Source organism: Balaenoptera ricei, chromosome 2 (genome assembly GCF_028023285.1).
Source record: "Balaenoptera ricei isolate mBalRic1 chromosome 2, mBalRic1.hap2, whole genome shotgun sequence".
Taxonomy (NCBI): Eukaryota; Metazoa; Chordata; class Mammalia; order Artiodactyla; family Balaenopteridae; genus Balaenoptera; species Balaenoptera ricei.
This window is the reverse complement of record NC_082640.1, coordinates 77,629,912-77,649,660: the sequence shown is the minus strand read 5'-3', so window position 1 is coordinate 77,649,660 and position 19,749 is coordinate 77,629,912. Positions and strand designations below refer to the sequence as shown.

General features: G+C 39.3%; 1 protein-coding gene and 1 non-coding gene across 2 annotated transcripts in view; both read left to right on the top strand.

The window, feature by feature from the left end:
• Nucleotides 1-4,435: 4,435 nt before the first annotated feature.
• On the top strand, nucleotides 4,436-4,542 carry LOC132361024 (U6 spliceosomal RNA). The gene has a single exon (XR_009501340.1). It is a non-coding gene; the product is annotated as a U6 spliceosomal RNA (small nuclear RNA).
• Nucleotides 4,543-6,279: 1,737 nt separating this feature from the next.
• The window catches only part of LIPC (lipase C, hepatic type), a 174,789-nt gene continuing 161,319 nt past the window's right edge, over nucleotides 6,280-19,749 (top strand). Inside the window, exon 1 of the mRNA XM_059915528.1 lies at nucleotides 6,280-6,514. The gene's annotated coding sequence lies outside the window, so the exon portion shown is untranslated. The remainder of the gene's footprint in view (nucleotides 6,515-19,749) is intronic.

Here is a 19,749-nt window from a genome sequence, read left to right as displayed (position 1 = left end):
CCAGAGTTGGCACCTTAGCTCAAAATTGTCACAAAAGAAAAACAAAATTGCATTGAAAGAACCAAGATCTTTCCTTCTTTCCACTCCACCATCCTTAGGCTACTCATCTCACGGCTACAAAACGGCTGCTACAGCTCTATCCTCATGTTCTCACATGACTGTATCCAAAGGCAGATCCAGGTCACATGACCACCCAGCAGCAAGGGCGGGAGAAAGGCAAGAATCTGGTATTTGTGACTTTCATGGGGGAAGCAGGGAGGTGTGGGCACAAAGGCAAAAGCTGGGAGTGGCTATTGGATAACTAATCACCAGCCTCTGCCACAGGAACTTGCTGATTCCTGATTAGGGTCAGAGCTGAAAACTAATTCCTCCCCAGCAGAAATATAAATTTCTTGACACTATAGGTTGCTTTATTAGTTTTCTATTGCTGCATTGTAAATAGCCACGGGCTTAGCAGCTTAAGACAATACCCGTTTATTTTCTAACAGCTCTATAGGCCAGAAGTCCAGGAAGTCTTGAGTGAGTTCTCTGATTAGGGACTTACAAAGCTAAAATCAAGGTGTTACCTGGGCTGAGCTCTCATCTGGAGTTCTGGGGAAGAATTCACTTCCAACGCTTTCAGATTGCTGGCAGAATTCAGTTCCTTGTAGCTGTAGGATTGTCTCCATGGCCTTGCTGGCTGTCCACCAGGGATCACTCTCAACTCCAAAGATGACTCTCCATCCTTATACGTGGCCCCCTCCATCTTCAACACCAATAACGGTGCACTGAATCCTTCGCATATCAATACTTCCAATCTCTCCAACTTTTCCTTCTACCAGCAGCTGAAGAAAATTCTGTGCTTTTAAAGGGCTCCTGCATTAGATTAGGCCCACCTAGGTAATCTGCCTTTGGCCATGATCACAGGAGTAACACCAGAGGGTGAAGATCATGGGAGCCATCTCAAAACTCTGCCTACCTTAGCCACCATTAAAAAAACAAAATCAGGATTTATTCTTGGAGTTTGGGATAGGGTCACCCTTCCCTGAATCACAATAAGGGCAGGAGGACTCCCAATCAAAACTGGGGCTCTGCAGGCAAAAAATTAAAGAAGAGAATGGCTGCTGGGTGGGCAACCAAGAGTGTCTGATGTGATTAACTTTTTTTCTGTGTAACTGAGATACTAACCCTAAGATAGTTACACAGTGGAATACCATCTACCTGGTGCAATTTTTTTTTTTTAATGAGAACATAGTGTGTAAGAACCTGCCACTGACCAGGACAGGGATTCCTGCTTCATTTAACTCCCCCACCGCTCCAACCCTCACAACCCCCCCCCCGACCTGCTCCTCAGCCAGTACTGTGCCCCCAACACAGACTCATGAAGAATGCTGACCAACAGGGGGTTTGATAGAGTTTCTTATAATAGAAGTATTTACTGTGGCTAGATTTCTTATGGCTGTTTTTAACTGGTTTGTTTCTGTCTGTTAGGCAAAAGGGAAAGACAAGGGTTTATGGAAAGAGGAGGCCCATCTCTCAGAGTTCACACAGAGCAGGTCCTAACACTGCCAGTGGTGTTTGTAAGGAGTCTTTGAAGGCCTTTCCATGTCTTTCTAAAGAGAAATCACCTGCCCTCTTCTCTGCAGAGGTGCCTCATTACAAGCTCTTTCAATGCATTGTTTTCTGTTTCACTGCCTTAAATCCAACTCGGGCTGCCTATGTTTTTTATTTCAATTCGTTTTCTCTGTTTTACAACATCTATTTGGATTTAATTTTTTTTCCTCCACCAAAAAGTCTAAAATCCCAAGTCAGATGTCTCCAAGGAGCTTATGTACATTTGCACAAACACTTGGAGATCCTTAAGAACTGCTTTACTTTCACAGAGGCTTGTGTTTACCTTTTATTTTAAGTCCTTTCAAGTCCATTCTCTTGAAGTACCTTGCCTTACCAGGAGCCCTGCTTTTTGTTCCTATTGCCTTCTTCATTCAGAAGAATCATCAATCAGTTTCTGAAACAAGGAAGCTTCTGTGCAGAATTCAAAAGACACCACATCACAGCTGGTGGCAAGAGAGTGCAATGGGCATTGTTGTTTGTACACAGGCCTTCATCTCTGTGAGAAGTACCCCTGTTTGAAATGAATGAGGCAGACAAGAATGGTGGCTTCAAAAGCAACTATCCTCCTCTGGGCTTTTCTCGTTGAAAGTTCTGCGCAGCACTGTCACTAGAAAGTAAAGAGAATAAAAGGCAAATCTGCAGCAGGCTACAGGTTTCCTATACAAGAGACTCACACCTGGCCTCAGCTAGGCCGTGCGTCTGGATATTTGCCTTTACTATGTAGATTTGGGTTTGCAAGGTTAATGTGAAAGAGGCTGTTTATTTTTTCCCAGTGATTCTGCATAAAAATTACATAAACTTCCCTTACCAAGAGCCCAGAAATATGACAGGCTCCTCTCTTTCCTGGTGCCTCTTAAGGGTGTCATTTCTGGTAGGAGTAGAGCATCCATCACTAGTGTTGCCATGGTTATGGCTTCTGGACAAGGGGATTGGCTGATCCTTGGCCCAGCTCTTCCACTTAGCTATCATCAACTCCACAGCAGGAGGTTTCCTTATTCCCTGATTCATTTTGTATTTGGCTGGAATATTGGAGAGCACATAGTTTCTGTGGTACTTCATGACTCTTCTGTAGGTTCTTAGTGAACTTAAGGTTGATTAGGACATAAAGTCTTGGGCTAGTGGAAAAGTTAAAACAGTGTGCAGGGCTTACAGCAATCAGAGATGAAAAAGAAATAAAAGGAATCCAAATCGGAAAAGAAGAAATAAAACTGTCACTGTTTGCAGATGACATGATACTATATATAGAGAATCCTAAAGATACTACCAGAAAACTACTAGAGTTAATCAGTGAATTTGGTAAAGTAGCAGGATACAAAATTAATCACAGAAATTTCTTGCATTCCTATACACTAATGAAAAATCTGAAAGAGAAATTAAGGAAAAACTCCCATTTACCATTGCAACAAAAACAATAAAATACCTAGGAATAAACCTACTTAAGGAGACAAAAGACCTGTATGCAGAAAACTATAAGACACTGATGAAAGAAATTAAAGATGATACAAACAGATGGAGAGATATACCATGTTCTCGGATTCAAAGAATCAACATTGTGAAAATGACTACACTACCCAAAGCAATCTACAGATTCAGCGCAATCCCTATCAAACTACCAATGGCATTTTTCACAAAACTAGATCAAAAAATTTCACAATTTGTATGGAAACACAAAAGACCTCGAATAGCCAAAGCAATCTTGAGAAAGAAAAAGGGAGCTGGAGGAATCAGGCTCCTGGACTTCAGACTATACTATAAAGCTACAGTAATCAAGACAGTATGGTACTGCCACAAAAACAGAAATAAAGATCAATGGAACAGGATAGAAAGCCAAGAGATAAGCCCACGCACATATGGTCACCTTATTTTTGATAAAGGAGGCAAGAATATACAATGGAGAAAAGACAGTCTCTTCAATAAGTGGTGCTGGGAAAACTGGACAGCTACAGGTAAAAGAATGAAATTAGAACACTCCCTAACACCATACACAAAAATAAACTCAAAATGGATTAAAGACCGAAATGTAAGGCCAGACACTATAAAATTCTTAGAGGAAAACATAGGCAGAACACTCCATGTCATAAATCACAGCAAGATCCTTTTTGACCCACCTCCTAGAAAAAGGGAAATAAAAACAAAAGTAAACAAATGGGGCCTAATGAAACTTAAAAGCTTTTGCACAGCAAAGGAAACCATAAACAAGACGAAAAGACAACCCTCAAAATGGGAGAAAATATTTGCAAACAAAGCAACTGACAAAGGATTAATCTCCAAAATATACAAGCAGCTCATGCAGCTCAATATCAAAAAAAAACAAAAAACCCAATCCAAAAATGGGCAGAAGACCTAAATCGACATTTCTCCAAAGAAGATATACAGATTGCCAACAAACACATGAAAGGATGCTCAACATCACTAATCATTAGAGAAATGCAAATCAAAACTACAGTGAGGTTATCACTTCACACCAGTCAGAATGGCCATCATGAAAAAATCTACAAACAATAAATGCTGGAGAGGGTGTGGAGAAAAGGGATCCCTCTTGCACTGTTGGTGGGAATGTAAATTGATACAGTCACTATGGAGAAATCTTGCATTGTTTGTATCTTTTAAAAGTGTCTTAAATTCTTTGGAAGCAAGGCTAAATATAAACGAAGTATAAATACATTCTCTAGAAATCCATTGGATTTTTTGCTTTTAGGATGGGAGAAAAAAAGTACAAAGGTTTTTCTGGCCAGGAAGGGAAAACTGAATAATGCAAAGCACCTAGAACATATTCTGTGTAAAAAACAAATGGAATAATTTAAATGTATATTTTCTGTTGAAGAAAAAATATATGTACGTGGTGTTCGATTCAACAGCATACATATTAAAATTGTAACGATACAGAGAAGATTAGCATGGCCTCTGATCAAGGATGACATGCAAATTTGTGAAGCATCCCATATTTTTAGATGTTGGTCAAAGGGTACAAAACTCCCCGCTAAAGGATAAATAAGGTCTAGGGATCTAATGCACAGCATGGTGACTATAATCAACAATACTGTATAATATATTGAAAGTTTTTAAGAAAGTAGATCTTAAATACTATCACCACACAAGTAAAAAATATATAACATAACTATGTCAAGGGATGGAGATGTTAACTAACCTTGTTGTGGTCATCGTTTTGCAATGTATACGTGTCTCTAATCATCACATTGTATACCTTAAACATACATATACCAATAATAATTCAATGAAGCTGGAGGGGGGGAATTGCCTCAACTACAGAGGGAAAATATATATATATACATATATTTGATTGGATTCAAGAAAACTGGAATTTCTAGTACAATGGGAGGATAAGACAATTACACTCCTAAACTCAGGGAGCCCCCTGAATAATTAGGAGCCTGCCACAGAGAATCACACACACAAGAAATTTGGGCAGTCCCTTCAAAAGCCTGGGGTGGGCCATGTGGACACACCATACCATCAGGGAGGTGCTTAGTGGGTTCTGGGAACCCCAGTTTCTTGCACACAATTAAAGCTTTACAGGCAGTTCCCTGGTGGTTCAGTGGTTAGGATTCCAGGCTTTCACTGCCATGGCCCAGGTTCAATCCCTCGTCAGGGAACCGAGATCCCGCAAGACATGTGGTGCGGCCAAAAAATAAATAAATAAATAAAAGCTTTACAAGCATCTGCTGAACAAATGGAAAAGATAAGTAAAAAAAAAAAAAAAACCATTATGCCTGTGTGCTAAATAAGTTCACAGATAATCTTCAAATTAACCCAAGTGGAAATGATTTAGCAGCCTCAGAAAAGTAGATGCTATAAAAGGCTTTAGTTCCTTTAATCCTCTCAACAACTCTTTGAGGTAGATGTTTTTAATCTCCATTTTTTTTCAAATGAGGTTACGGAAGGTTAAGTAATTTGCGCAAGACCACATAACTAGTAAGTGAAAGACCCAGGATTTCAGCCCAGAGCTGTCTGATTCTAAAAACAGACTATTCCCTCTACTCCGATTTTTCCCAAGCTTTTCTCACGTTAAGAACACAAATCTGATGCCTCATCCCAGATGCACTGAATCAGAATCTCCAGGGAGAGACTTGGAAACATAATGTTTAACAAGAGATGAAATGATTATTATTATCAGAGAAGTTTAAGAAAACTGCTCTATTGCATCAGGTGGGAAGTGAAACCATATCTCCCTCTGACTGATCAAAGAGAAGCCATCAGAGACCTGAAGCTCCTGCAACTAAAAATAAATCAAGTTATTCTGGAGTTTATCAGATTATAATGTTATAGGGTATTTATTCCTCAGTATGGTAATACAGCATTGTCTGATTTAAGGTTATCTGGATCTGAAAATACCAAGACCATTTTGGAAAGTTAAAAATGGGCTGTAGTTTAAACCTCAGACTTTCTTAGCTTTCCTCTCTGTCCCTCTTTGGTCCTTAGGAGCAGAAGTGAGAAAGAATTCAGTTTCAATTCCTAGCAGCTGTAACTGATGCAGAGGTTCCAGCTGTGCAGGGACTGGAGGACGGCTAGAAGGAGAACCACAGGCTGAGAATCAGTCCTCATGTCTGGGTGCCCACCAGATGGCTTTCATTGGATGTAGTACAAGTTACACGATCCAGGAAGTAGAAAACCCACCATTGTTTCGTTTGTTTTCCTTAGTTTCAGTTTTTCCCCGCCTGATGAGAAGAGCCAGGCCAGCTAAGCCTGCATCTTCAATACCCATTATGGAAGCAAATAACTTATTTGTACAACCTAAACGCTTGCTTAATTAAATGGAAAGCAAGGCAGTGATTTCTGACAGGGCTGAACTTAAGTCAAGTTGTAAAACTCCACAGTGCAGCCAGAAGCAGCGACGGACAGTTGAACTGAAACCTGGGAACACGTCAGGGGCCCTGGACCACTGCTTCTCAGCCATTTTATTGTAAGTTATTCCCATTATCTCAGAGAGAAGTTTGAGACACGGTTAGAGAAAAGGATGGAGCTGATTACCCCCATTTTGAACATAGATCTTTGTTTTAAGAACTTGCTTTATATGCTATTGCCGAGATACTTGCTTTGAATGATATTTCCAGGCATGATGTCTATAATAGCAGATAATAACTACCTTCTACATATAATAATTTAATATGCTTTAATATACTTCTATTCCTGAGTGTTCTTGATCTTATTTACTCTTCACAACAACTCTGTGAAGTTGGTACTCTTATTAACACAATTTTACAGAAAAGGAAACTGGTAGCCTCCTAACAGAATCATTAAGTAACTAGCAGAAAGTCCACAGCTCGTAGTTGCAAGCCCATCTCATATCACTATATCACTATGTTATCTGCATGCTAGAGGACTCCATATAACTAGGCCATTCATTTCTCAAAAAACAAATTCCCATATTGGAATAAAACATAAGACCCAACAATATGTTTGTTGCTTAAAGATGGGTACCTATAACAAAAAGATGCAGAATGCTAAAAATAAAAAAGTCTTATCAAGGAAACTCATACAGCAAAAAGAAAACAATTGGTAAAGTTGATATCATATAAAAGAGATTTTGAAGCCCAAAAGGTGGAGGGAGGATGCTAGGAGGCTCCTGATTATAAAGAAAAATATAAAACCCACAGTGAAGACATGGATTACCAAAGTTAGAAATGCAAAGAGAAAGAATACTATAAAATTAATATGTTAGAATGAGTAGATATATATTGAACTCAGTAACAACATAGACTATACATTTTTTTCAATGTATCGGGCATTGGTACATATATACTAACTCTCAAATAAGGTCCCAAAAGTAAATCCAGAGGAAAATTATATAGAAAATTATATATATATATTTTCTCACCACAGTGCAATAAAACTAAACGTTAATGATATAAGTAAAAAAACAATGAAAGGGAGCCTTGGGCAAAATAATGATCTACTCTATAGCTTTGGAGGCAGACAGTCCAGGATTTGGATTACAACTCCATCCCTTACTGCTGCGTGACCTAGGCAATTTATTGAACCCCTCTGAACCTTGGACTCTTCATCTAAAAATGTGGCTCTACTTTGCAAAGTTGTTATGAATATTAGCTATAAAGTATGTAAAATAATATAATACTAAGACTTAAATGAAGACTAAAACTATACATAGTGTGATACCATATTTTTAATGTACTCATATTTTATTTAACTAGAAAAAAATTCAGAATGTTTTTTTAAATTTTTATTTATTTATATTTTGTCTGTGTTGGGTGTTCGTCACTGCACACGAGCTTTCTCTAGTTGTGGCGAGCAGGGGCTACTCTGCGTTGCAGTGCACAGGCTGCTCATAATGGTGGCTTCTCTTGTTGTGGAGCACGGGCTCTAGGCGCGCGGGCTTCAGTAGTTGTGACTCACGGGCTCTAGAGTGCAGGCTCAGTAGCTGTGGCGCACGGGCTTAGTTGCTCCGCAGCATGTGGGATCTTCCTAGACCAGAGATCAAACCCATGTCTCCTGCATTGACAGGCGGATTCCTAACCACTGCGCCACCAGGGAAGTCCCAAAATCCAGAAATTTTGTTGATTGAAAGCACAAATCTAGAAAATATACATCTAAGTACTAACAATGGTTATCTCTAGGCTCTGAAATTTGGGGTGATTATTGTTATTTTGTGTTATTTTTCTACTCTGAATATATAGTAAGTTCATAATAAAACAACAGTAAATATGAAAATAAATATGAACTTCTTTAGATCAAAGAAAAAAATAAATACTAATATACTGAGTGCCCTATCTGTAGTAGTTTCTGTAAACATTCAGCTATTTCAGCTGTTGCCACTGTCATCTTCAGTATGGTAAATTCTAGAATACTCTCAATTTCTCTCTCGCTCTCTCTTATATATATATAAAATATATATTATATACAATAAATAAAATATAAATTTAAATATAAATCAATTATAAATTTAAATATAGATTATATAAATTTATTTCTATTTGTTATACATAATTTATATTATATATAGTATATATACTCTAACTATAGTATATATATAAAACAATATTGTGATAACTGACAATTTGAATATGGACTATGGAATTAGAAAATTGTATAGTATCAATATGAAATTTTCCAATGTTCTTAACTGTTAAATTTCCTAAGTTTTATAAGAGAAAATGTCTCTCCCAGGAAATATACATTGAAGTATTTAGGTATGTATGTACCTCTGCAACTTATTCTCAAGTGGTTCAAAAAAAAATTCATATATGGAGAATGAATTATAAAGCAATCAGAGAAAAATAGAAACAAAAAATATAAACAAATGGTAAATCTGGCTAAAGGTGAATCTAGTTTTTAACATTTCTGCAAGTTTAAAATTATATACAAACAAAAATTTACAAAAACAACAAACAAATAAATGGCTGACAACTTCTAACAACAGCAACAAAAATTCTCCTAAGCAACAAGGTCAAGTAGAAAATTAAGGACATGATAATAATTCTGAAATATTATAAAATTGAAAACACCACCTATTAAAAATGAGGGGGGTATGAACAAATCAAGACTCAGAGGCAAAGATATAGATCTATGTGCTCTTATTTTAGAAATAAGAAATAAGTGAACTAAGCACTTGATTTAAAATCTTATGAAGAGCGTCAACATAAGAGAAAACAGAAAGAAAAGAATAAAGATGAAGGACAGAAATAAACTAGAAAATAGAAAATTGGTAGCAATAAATAAATTTAAATGCTCATTCTCTGAAAAGAGTATAAGATAGATTAAAACCCTTGTAAATATAATAAATAAAAGGTATTAATCAACAAACTTAGAAAGAAGACTGGTGATTTAACAACTGATATAAAGGATTTTAAAATATAAATTATTGCAATGCACAATTTATTACGATCAATTTGAAATGTTTAGTCAAATGGACAATACAAAATATAAAACTGGCAAAATAAGATACAAAAACATGAAAATAATGATGGAGAAGGAAATTGAGAAAGTTATTAAAGAAATACCTCATCCACCAAAAGAAGTATGACCTAAACAAATATACTGAATAATATTTCTATGAATTCAACAAACAGATTTTCCCATACTACGTAGTCAGTTCCAAATCACAGAGAAACAAGACCTGATACTCAATTCATTCTAAGAGATAATTATCATCCTCATCCACAGAACTGTGAAAAATACCACACACGTACACACATGCATAAACACACAGGCTTAGGACGGTAAACATGCACAAGTACCAATTCCAATACAACTGGTTAGAAAAAGTTAGAAGCAGACTCAGGCACATAGCAGATTTTTCCAAAAATAGTTGTTGGATAAGTGAATAAATGAATACATGGGAATACATATAAATGAAGAAACTAATGCAGTCAATTAGCAGCATCTACTAAGGGCATGCAAGGTGGGAATGGCTTGTGCATATCATCTATCTGCTAACTTTTACCAATCACTTCACCACGTCAGACCCAATGAGCATAGGCAGAAAAATCATTTTTAACTGAACTTAGAGAATGCAGCTGTAACAAGAGCGCATGGTGACCAGTAAAGGTAAATTCTAGGAATGTGAAAGATTATGACAAATTGCAGAATCCCTTTTATAAAAGAATTGCTTCTTTTTTTGGTGAGATTTAAAAGAAAAGTTGAAGAAATGAAGACACAAAGGACTGGAGGGTGACAGAACACACTATCCCCAAATATGCCACTTTGGCATAAGGATTATTTTGAGTTACAGGCACTTGAAAAACATCAGATGTGAGAAGGGCATTCTATCTCTCCTTTTCCTCCTAAAACAGGAGATAAAAATTCCCATATGGAAGATGCCTTCCCAGTAACAGAAGAAACAAAACATTTTCCAATGGGGAATCAAAGCCAAGAGAATTCTGTACCAACAGACCCTGTTAAAATAATTTTTATCTTCCTTTAACCTCTCTTCATAATTTAGTTACTTTTCCACAGTTGCCTCTCTTTGTTCAACCCAGTATAAAAGATTGTAAGTTTCACCGTTTCTTTGGGTCTTTTGAGGGCTCCCATGTCATGTAACACTTAGATAAATTTGTATGCTTTTCTCTTGTTAGTCTGTCTTATATCAGCTTAATTCTCAGGCCCTGCTAAAAAACCCTAAGAGTATAAAGGTAAAATTTTACCTCCCCTACAGGATGTTCCTGAAGGAAAAGACTGATGAATCCGACTACATGAAAATTTTAAATTCTGTTCAACAAAAGACATCATAAGCAATATGAAAAGACAATGCAAACTGGGAGAAGATATTTTTCTTACTGAAAAACACTTATGAACTAATAGAAAGGTGGGCAAAAGATATGAACAAGCAGTGGATAGCAGAGGAAATCTGAATGACCAACGGCACATATAAAAATATGTTCAACCTTACCAGTAATCAGAAAGATAAAAATTAAATCAATGAGATACCATTTTACATCCATCAAACTGGTGACAATGAAATAATTCAGCACTATCAAATACTGGTGATGATGTAGAAAAATTGGAGAAACATTCACATTTTGTTGATGATGTATTCATTGGTATAACCATTTTGAAGAATAAACTGTCAACATCTAGCAACACTGAAGAGATACATATCTCACAAGCCAGCAATTTCACTTCTAGGAGTAAACTCTAGAAGTTCACTTGTGAAAGATGGGAGTGCGTTGCAATATTGCTTGTAATAGCAAAAAACAAACACACAAAAAATAAACCACACAAATATCCATCAACAGAATGAACAAATTGTGATATACTCACACAATGGGGCCATTTATAGCAGTTTTATCAACAGAATCTCAAAAATCTCAAAAACATAATGCTGAATGAAAAAACAAATTGCAGATAGATGAGTATAATAATTTATACAAAATATGCTATATATTTATAGCTACGTACCTATGTTGCAAACATAAACAAGGATGAGACTCATAGGCACCAACTCAGGATGGAGTTGCCTCTGAGGAGGAGAAAATGAAATTAGGTTAGGGTAGAGGAACAGAGGTATACAGGTATATTTCTTAACAAAAATAGGAAGCATATACAGCAAAATATTAGGATTTGGTGGATCTGTGTAGCAAGGTGGTATTCACAAATATTCATTCTGCTGTGTACTTGAAATTACTAAAGTGTTTAATGAGCACCTCAATTTTAAAATACATAAAAATATATAAACTACTGTATAAAATACATAAACATCATTAACAGGTAATTCAGAAAGAAAGAAAATATCCAATAAAAATGGAGTTGATGGTAAATTCAACTTTAACTCACTAGTAAAAAAAATTAAAACATACATATACCATTTTGTCTTATCAATTGAGCATGAAATTTCAAAAATGTTAATAGCTAATATTAACAAGGGGGAAGGGTGGGCACACCCATTCACTGTTGATGAGGACTTAAGATGATATACATTTACTTAACATAGCAGTATATACGAAAAGGTAAAAAAACATATGTACATATATTTATAACTTTACCTCAGCAATTCCACTTTAAGAAATTTAAGCAAAGGAAGTGATCAGAAATGGGGACCAAGATTTATGCTTAAGTATGTTTATACCAGCACTGCTAATAATAGTGATATCTTAGATACATGAGAGTTAATAAAAAACAATAGGGAATGAAGCCAATTATGGCACATCTATAGAATGCAATGCACCACAGCTGTTTCAAACAACATTTTAAAAGAATATTTAATGCCACTGAAATATGTCATTAATACGTTGTTAAGCCAGGTTATTAAAGAGTTTGTAAAGTAGGTTTGCAGGTATTTTTTGAAAGACAAATATATAAACAGGAAAAATAATTTAGAGGTATCTATACAAAAATGTCAACAGTGGTTATCTCTGGATGGTGAAATTATGGATCTTTTTGGCCGTGTTTTTGATTTTATAATAGAAAAAGTTATTAAAAATAAAACATTCACCAAAATAAGCTTTGGTTGATTAAAGGTTTAAATATAAAATCTAATTATGGAAGAACTTGCAGAAAATTGAAAAAAAAAGTGGTTATCACCTCTCTGCGGGAATTTTAACGTTATCAGCTTTGAGGCTATTTAAATGATTGCACTATAAAAATCAGCATTACTAAAGATTTTTTTTTAAGAGGGAAAATATTTTTATCAAACATTACAAAGAATTAAGATCTATCAAATATAGCTAATTCAAATTTGTAAGATAAATGTCAAGATTTCCAAAGATAAATAGGTAAAAGACGGGACCATTCCCATAAGGGAAATACCATTAGTAGACAAACAGTAGGAAAATGTTAATGCTCACCAGAAATCAAAGCAACGTAAGTGAAAGCAGTCTGAAAATGACGATTTACATATTCTAAAAGAAACAAAACAAAAAGGTTGAATGCTAATATTCAATGATGGTGAAGTTGCCCAGAAGTTGACTCATACATTCACTTATAGCAGTATTTTTCCCACCCTTCAGCCAGAAATGTTACTGATACCGACCACGGTTCTTGGCCTTCCCCAATCCATAGAAATTGATTAGAGGCCAGACAAGAAATTCAGGCAAGTCTTTACTGGGGCTCCTGCTGTAGCAGGAGGGAGCAAAATCAAGTAACAGGTGCCCTTGCTTGCTCCCTGAGGGGGTGGGGGGCAAGCTGGTTCCTTATATGGGGTGAGGGTAGGGGTGAATCCAGGGGTTGGACTGGAGGGATGGCTTAGGTGTTTTGCCCAGCCTCTGGTGGTGTTGAGTGCAGGGGGCATGTGTAGTACCCTGCTTTTGCTCCTGGCTCTTCAGAAGCAGCAGCTGGGTTTGGTCTTTTTGTATCTTTTGTCCAGAATTTGCCCCAACTGAGCATGCACAGAGTTATTGTTAGTCTGTTATAGTTTCTTTGCATTCTGTTGCTGGAGGAGAGGTGTGTCCAGGTGCAAGCACTGCAGCACTTGCAGCAAAGGGTCCCAGGTCCCAGCCTGTCTCATTATCATTAAGAATTTGTTCTTAAGAAATAATTTGGCAAAAGCAGAAAAGTGCCTCCTCACTTTCCAAACTTTCAAGTGTTGAAACTCCCAGGGCCCAGCCCTTTGACACCTTCTCTTTAATACCCACATGCATTGTTTGGAGGATCTCACTTGTGTACCGGGGCCTTTCTCCTCCTGGGTCTCCAAGGAGAAAGCAAAACCAAGCAGCAATTTTCCTGGGGGGAGGGGGGAGGCTGAAGGCAGTTCAAGGGCTCTGAACTCAGTTTGGGGGCAATGGGCAGCAAAGACAGGAAGGGCCAGCAAAGAGAGTCAGAGAGACGCCTAAAGCAAGCTTCATCGTAATATTAATTCCTTACCATGTTAATAACTAAACTTCCCAGGCTTTATCCACTAGGGAGTAAGGGTGAGGTCCCCAGGAATTCCCTCATTGCAATAGCCCTCAGCTCTCCTGCTTCCCACTAGATCTCAGCTGCCCTTGACCCCTACTTCCTAAGTCTGCAGGTATTATTTTTGTGAGGTAGCCCATTCATATTTTGGCTTCCTTGCTGAAGCCCATGTAGGGGAGCCAAAATTTGCCACCCCAAAAGGTCTCTTTGACAGGCAGGTTATTTTGAGCTGAAAATAATTAAAGCCCAAAAGACTCAGGAAGAAACTGTGAACTTCTCCCTAAATACCTAAAAGAATTTAGACAGAGGGCCTGTTTCCAGAACAGACCTATCACCAGAGATCTCTGCAAAGAATATGGGGTAAGTGTGGTGGGAAAAACACAGCAGGGCCTAGAGATCAGAGTCCACTCTGTGTCCCATTTTTTCTGTGTGGTCCAGCAAATGATTGTTTAACAAACATTTGCTTTTCCATCTTCATGTGAATTGCGTTCCTCTCCTCTGAAGTTCCAAACCACTACCCCCAACATCCTCTTGTGTCTTTAGCTGAAGATGGTATTTAAGGTGAAGGCTTTGGCCATTTTGGCCAGTTATTCAGTTTTCCTGGGTCTCTCCCATGTTATTAAACTTTTGTTTACTTTTTCTCCTGTTAATCTGTCTCCTGTCGATTTAATTCTTAGACCAGTCAGAAGAACACAGAACGGTAGAGGAAAATTTCTTCCTCCCCGACACCTATAAACCACTTAAGGTGGGCACTTCAGCACTCCCTCTATGCCTTCTAGGAGAGTCCTGACCAGCTAGGAGCCAGACCTTTCCCTCTGCTGGTGGCTGGCAGCTGCCTTGGGCCCCTGTGGCGACGAGGGGTGTCCTGCTCTTAGGTCAGGAAGCAGAACTGCTTGGGCCCCCAAGTCTCCTGAAATCTCTATGTTCCACAAACACACTCACCCACTTGACATCCCAGCCTGGGGTCTCTACTTCATGTGGGTTCTTTTATTGCTTAAGAATGTTTGGTTATTTACCATTCTTCATTCTCATGACCTTGTGAGGTTGGAATCACAGGTTTCATTATCCCCATTGTAGAAGCGTCACAACAGTGTAGGACTGGACTCAAACTCAGATCTTCTACTGTCAAATCCACGTCTCTCTCCATGGCACCAAGTATGGCCAAAAGTAGGTATTGCTACACGTATCGACAGCCTATCACTTTCTTCATTGTTCATACATTGCCTGTGAAAAACGGACAAGGGAAGTTACTTTTCTATCTAGAGCTAAAGCGGGGCTTCCCTGGTGGCGCAGTGGTTGAGAATCTGCCTGCCAATGCAGGGGACACAGGTTCGAGCCCTGGTCTGGGAAGATCCCACATGCCGCGGAGCAACTAGGCCCGTGAGCCACAACTACTGAGCCTGCGCGTCTGGAGCCTGTGCTCCGCAACAAGAGAGGCCGCGATAGTGAGAGGCCCGCGCACCGCGATTAAGAGTGGCCCCCACTTGCCACAGATGGAGAAAGCCCTCGCACAGAAACGAAGACCCAACACAGCCATAAATAAATTAATTAATTTAAAAAAAAAAAAAAAAAAGCTAAAGCAAGCAGTTTTGCTCCAGAGATGATATGATAGCAAAAAGAAAGAATGCCCAGAGGCAAGGAGCCCTGCGTAAATCTGTGTTCTCCCGGCCCCAAAATCCCAATTATTCACCGGCTGACCGCTGAGATCTAATCGTCGCTGTTTCCTAAGGCATCGAAAGGATGGTTCTTCCTCCCAGGATTCCACCGCCCGCGCCCGCCCCCGCCCCCGCCCCCGCTCGGCCTGACAGTCAGGTTAAGCGATAGGAGTGGAATTGTGGAGTGAAAAATGGCTCTCTCCAGGGTATCACTCCAGTTACCATACATTTAAAGGAAGCCTAGACACAGCAATATTTTCGTTCTCCTTTCCCTGAACTTTGCCTAGAGATAAAAGCTCCTTCCCCATCCTGGTTCACTCAGAGCAAGCACTTACTGAAGTGCCTTCTTCCCTGCAAAACTCAGGCTGCTAAGGAAAGGGGAGGGTGCCTGTGGGCCTCACCTGAATAATCTGGCACTTTCTCAAGACGTGAGAACTGAAATTGGGGCTGATGGCACTGGGCCTTTCCAGCTGGGCCCCAAACAAGTGTTCTCCTGCCGGGTGTCATTTGAGCCAGGAGAACGAGACAGACTTTGGTTCAGAAGCAAAGGAAAGCTTTATTTTTCCGTCACAAAACGGAGAGGTGAGCGCTCCCTGGGCACTCTCCCCGACAGGCCGTGTGGTGGGCTGCTTTCTAAGGATCTCCTCAGCGGGGAGGGGGATGAAGCTACCCAGGGGCGGGCACTGGGCGCACTGCGCACGCTCCCGGCGCAGCGTCTCTGCACACGGCCCGCCCCCACCGCCATCTTGAATTGCAGCGGCGCGTGCAGCGCTTCAGCTGAGGTGCCGGGTACAGCCATCTCACACCAAGAATTCTGGTCGGAAGGGTCGGGTGCAAGGTCTCTGCGCGCGACCCCCTCTGAGCAAGTGCAACTAGACCAAGCATAAAGGAAAAGGAAAAAAAAGAAAAGGTTAGACTTTATTACCCAGATTCTATTTCTATTTCCCGGGAATTGTTAATGGGCTTCGCCGGTGACAATGCGGTCAAATCCACACAGGTATCCTGAGCCAGAGACCTCCAGGAATTCCTCCTCCGGTTTGAAAATATTCGCCGCCTCCACCCTACCCAAAGGAAAAAAACAAACTTCCCAAAGGCAGGTTTGCGCTACCTGCCGTGGGCAGAGCTTTGTGGTCAGTTCCGTCCTGTGCCTGCTGCAGACTCTCTGGCCCTTGCATGTGACCCCTGGGGTCGAAGGAGTCAGACGGGGATAGACTCACCAGTGACTTCCCAGTCCTGACTCCCGAGAGTCACCTCTCCAGGCGGCGGGTCCTGTCCCCAGCACCCCTGGAAGGACCCCTCTGTGGGCCTTTCCACTCTAGAGCCTGCTTTCTCTGGCCATTAACCCGAGAAAAGGAGCCACATTTTTCAATTTAAATTCAGGGTTAGCTGTTCTAAAACTGATGATGGGAAGTATTCAGAAAACAAATCTTTTTTGGAGAGTGCTTTTTTTTTTTTTTTTTTTTTTTTTTTTTTAATACAAAGGACTGCATAACAACTTAGGCAGTCGATTTCAAAATCAAGACCAGGAAGCATAGACCCTATCTATACTTTTTTTCAAAAACACTATAAATAGTTCTATTCTTTATTATAGTCAGTTAAATGGGTAGAAAAAGAGAAGGGAAGGAACATGTATGTGTAGGAGAAATAAAAAGCTTGATGAAAGACTGTAATCAGTAAAAATAAGGATAGCAGGCACTGTGCTAAAGCACCATTCACGGATTATTCTCATTTATTCTTCCCCCAAATCCTATGAAGTTAATAATAGTACTGTCCCTATTTTAGAGTAGGGAAGCTGAGGCACAAAGATTTTAAATAATTTGTTTGCTAATGGGGCTAAAAACAGAGTTGCCAGCAAGGAAATACAAATTCTCTGCTATCACAAAGTCTCCACTCAAGAGACAAATATCAAGAGACAGTCTTTTCCTCCAAAAGGAACAGTTATGTATAATCTGTTGTCTTAAAATTCTGCAGCTAAATAATTCCTTTATCGTTTCTTAACAATAGGAATTAAAAGGGAAATTTTGTAGTTCAATAGAAAACTATGCACTGCCCACGTCCAGCACAACCTTCCTAGGTTATCTGATTCTAGAGGCATTTTACAACTGTGTACATTGTAGATAACTAACACAAGTGCAAAATGCAGGTTCTGTGCTGTCCTGTAGAAGTCTGACTGACTTCCCCAGAAGCTAAATGTGCTTCCATTTGCCCATTCATTTCAACATCCCTTTATCCATATAAATTTGTGGAGGTTTTATCTTCTCCTTTGAATAGTTATAACACCCTTAACAGCTTCCTCATTAATGAGTTAAATAAAATACTTACCATATGACCATATGTTCAGTTTTATATCTGAATGAGAGTCATGATTTTACCTTTTTTAAAAAAAAATTGTCTTAACAATTATCAAAGCATGTCAAAGTATCTCGTTGTTGCATTCTGGAGGACCCTTAGGCATGACCTAACCCAAATGGTTTCAAGAGTAACTGGATGACTATTGATCGTGTATAAATTAGGTCTTTTGTAGCAGAGTCTCACCCTGACAGTTTCCTATCAAGCACACTGTTCTGTCCATGCCAAAGCTTCCTGGGCAAAGGTTCCAGTCCCCTCATCTTGGCTAGTCTTTTTTACTGTTGATTGGGGAAAATTAATGTTTGTATAAATTATATAATTCTACCATAATGTCTCCATTACGTCTGTCTTCTGCTATGTTTCATGGGCTGTTTCAAGCTATCTCCATTAAATAGCTGAGAAAGGGCTTGAGAACATTTGTTTTTAAAATAATAATAATAGGGGCTTCCCTGGTGGCGCAGTGGTTGAGAATCCGCCTGCCAATGCAGGGGACACGGGTTCGATCCCTGGTCTGGGAAAATCCCACATGCCACGGAACAACTAATCCTGTGCACCACAACTACTGAAGCCTGTGCTCTAGAGCCCGTGCTCCGCAACAAGAGAAGCCACCGCAATGAGAAGCCCGCATACTGCAACAAAGAGTAGCTCCCGCTCGCCGCAACTAGAGAAAGCCCGCGCGCAGCAACGAAGACCCAACACAGCCAAAAATAAATAAATAAATAAATAAATAAATTTATTAAATAAATAAAATTTTTAAAAATAACAATAATAAACACACACTCTATGTCTTTATCTGCAGTGCAAGAGCACAATTCCATTTTTTTAAATCTTAGATACATGAAGAGCTCATAGCCAATTCCTACAACCTTGGCAAAACTACCTTTTGTTGTGTGTGCTTTGGAGTTAGACAAACATAATTTCAGATTTCATTCCACCACTTACTAGAGTGTGGATTTGGGCAACTCAGTAACCTCCCTAAGCCTCAGTTTTCCTCTATGTATAAAGGCAATAATCATACCTGCATCATTATAGGGTTGTTCCTGAGGTTTCAGTGAGATCTCATAGAGTCTGGTATCTTTGGGAGTTGGCCCCTGAACTGTTAACCCCTGACTTCTAGGCCTGCCTAGGAATTGATGACTAATCATGACAGTAAGATACCCTGTGGAAAAATGATGAGTCACTGGCAGCACTTGAAGCAGATCTCTGGGAACTGTTCCTGATTCCTTGTAGCCAAGGACTTCATTTGCTGAGCTCAGAAAGCTTTTGTGAAATGACTGTGTGACATGGAGCAAACACCAGCTGCTGTAGAGAGGCTTGGGCCATTTCGATCTAAGTGATGCCCCAGTTCTGCCTGATACTCGGAATAAGGACAGTGCCTCTGGCTGTCCCATTGTCAGAAGCACTGGGACCCAGAGAAAGAGAGCTGCCATGTTGATGGCTTACCTTCCCAAACTGTGCCCTTAGTTTACTGCAATCAGCCAATTCAGTTCATAGCTTGGTTGGTCTCCCTTAGGAGCCCAGCATGAGCACCCCTCATCAAGCCCAACCAACACCTGAAGCAGCTGTAGGATGCTGGCACAGAGTCTAAATCTATGCCCACCCTCTTTCCCACAGAGGAGAAAACCCTTGTCAAACTTGAAGGAGCCAGCAATGGTCTGTGTCTATCTAGCTGTTCAAAACCAACTTAAATCTTTACTTTCTTTTGCTTCCAAGCATAATGCAAACAGAGGAAAAAGGTTTTCCATTCTACTGGAACTACTGAACTCATAAAATGCATTATTGGTTCCAGAGTATCCAGTCACAAAAAAGATAGATCTGGTTTTGTTTGTTTGTTTGTTCTTTCATTGTT